This window comes from Pavona decussata, unplaced genomic scaffold (genome assembly GCF_977016875.1).
Source record: "Pavona decussata unplaced genomic scaffold, jaPavDecu1.1 SCAFFOLD_353, whole genome shotgun sequence".
Taxonomy (NCBI): Eukaryota; Metazoa; Cnidaria; class Anthozoa; order Scleractinia; family Agariciidae; genus Pavona; species Pavona decussata.
Window position 1 is genome coordinate 223,328 of NW_028145734.1, and position 2,666 is coordinate 225,993.

A 2,666-nucleotide genomic window follows, 5' to 3' on the forward strand; every position below is an offset into this window, starting at 1 on the left:
GTTGTTCACTGTTCGTATCATAATGTGATCTGATTGGCCCGTTTTAAGTAACCCCGGTAATAGTAATCGCACTGTAAGTAACCGTAGTAATGGAACCATCTACCAGCAAGCGTGGTAATGCATGGGTACGCAGATGCTTGTCTGGTTATGTAACCATAGGCATGCAATCACCTACCATGCAGGTGTAGAATTGCGTGGTATATGTATATGTATGATTGGTTTTATCAGGTAATTTGGAGCGCTTATCGTTTGTATGGGAAAATCGGTTTTTCCAGTGGGAAAATAAATGGAACGGTTCGTTCCAACGGAAGTTTTCCCGTTTCCAATACTTTTCCAGTTAATTAGATTATCCCGTAAATGTTCATGAATGTGAACGTGTTATTTGTCGGATGGTGTGTCGTACTAATGTACGGAGTTCCACTGCAAACTCAGACTGATTTGGTTGAAAACCGAGAAGAAACATTCTTAGTATAGCGTTTTCGCTATTTGACTGACAATAAGATATAAATTAATTCAAATTAAAAAAAAATAGCCATTTCTTAGAAGGTGACAATTAACCAATGAATTTTACAGTATCAACATCCTATTTTTTTTTAAAAAAAAAAAAAGCCCCATCCACCGTCCGCCATCCGCTGTCTGCATCCGCCCGTCCATATCTTTATTTTACAGAGTCCAGAAACCTTTTCTGTGAAAGATTGCATTGACGAAATTACACGTTTTGTGTCCGCAGTAAAATAATTTTCCGTGGGAAATAAATTCATCGAACACGACAGCGCTGCACGCTGTCAGCACGTCGTGTCAGAAATAGATTTCAACCGCAAACGAGCCTGTGGACTACAAAAAGACCATGCTCATCAAAATAGTTGCTTTGTTTAGAAACCTTTTGATCTCCTCATTTCATGCTTAATACTAGTAAAGAGGGCTTTCCACCCAGCCCTAGCTTCGCGAGGTTTTGCGAGTCACGTATTTCTAGTTGAATTATTAAAAATTCTTTTCCCAGGGGGTTCAAGGGCAAGCCAGACTCCAAACATATATCAAAACAACTAAGACCATCGCCATGACAGTAGCGGCTTATTTCATGTCGTATGTTCCTGCAATCGTGTATGCAATGGTGGGGAAAACAAGGGAAATAAGCACGGTCAACTCTTGGTTGGCCTTTATCGCGTGGAATGCTATTTTCTTCTCAAGTGTGGTGAACCCAGTCATCTTCTTTGTGCGAGCCAGACGATTTCGTTCCGCCTTTAACCAGTTCCTGAAAGATCCCCTCGGATCAAGCAATTTCAAAGAGAAGCCAACTGTGAGTTCTCTGGGTAAAGAAAAAGAAAAACGAAAGTTTGATAAAACAAGGGGAAGCCTGGAAAAGTATCATGGTCAAGGAAGAAACGGGATAATAACTTTGTCTGTGAAGGCTTTACCTGCTCATCTCACCGTCGATGGAGCCCGTGAAAGTACCTTCGTCGAAGTAGACGGTTTGGGTTCTATTTCTGCCGCCGTCGCTGGTCCAGTCATCCCGGCAACCGAGTTTAGAGAAACTTGGGTAAAGAAAACGAAGCAGACGATGGTGGAGAAGAAGCAACGGAAAGGAAGTGGGGTGGCGAAAGAGAATGGCAATAAAGGCGGGTCCAGGAAAAGTGCATTGGAAAACGATTCTGTAGGAGGGATGCATTTCACTTTAAGAGGGAATGTCCATCTTCAGGGAATAAGCATTCCAGAAGAAACTCGACATCAAGAGCTCGGAAAAGACGATATGTCCGGGGAAAGTGAATCTGAAGATGAATCAAGAACAGAGAATCACACGGCTCGCGTTACGAAGAATATGATGATACTGGAGGGGCCCAGCGAGAGAACAAAAGCAGGAACTGAAGGCAAATATGAAGACGTCTCCAGGAAACGTGGGTATGAAAATGAGTCTGGAAAAGGAAAGTGTGACGTGTTAACTCCTGTCTCGGGATAACTCACACCGGTACAGAAGCTTGCTTTACCACCATACGTTACGTGCGGTGCGTACTTTTTTGAAGTCTTGTAAAATGTTCAAAGAAATAAAATACCTGTAAAACTGTAGAAAATATGACCTATACCTAGTTGCTTGCCTATGACGTAACCCAATGCTACAGCGACATTCCTCTTCACGAAGATACGTCGAGCATCAACATAACTATGGGAAAGCTTACGGAAAGATCCACAGGATGTCCTGACGTAACGTCAAGTCCTCACAAAATCTCGTGGTTGCCTTGACAACCAAAAGGTTAAAAGGCCTAACAACCTTGACAGCAATTACTTGAGTCAAAATCAGGGATCATCGCTATTCCACACGTAGATCATGGCTCTGCATGCAATGACTTCTTTATATTTTCAAATATAAAACCTGTCGCTGTCTTCTCCTGAGAAAACAAACACATTCTCAGCTGTTTCTGTATAACAACAGATATAGTTTGACTGTTTTTGACTCAAGCGTCCGCTTTGCCATCTTCTCAATTTGTCGGCTTCCCTTTGGCGTCCCGAAATGACAATTTTCAACACAATTCTTGTGAATTATCAACACTTTAACTGAGTGGAATAAACGTGAACTTGTTCCAGGTCGAAAGTGCGTTTCTTGTGTGGAAATGCTTGGCTATAGACTAGTTGTACTAGTTGAAATATTGGCCCAAATAAATAAGCCCTTTGCC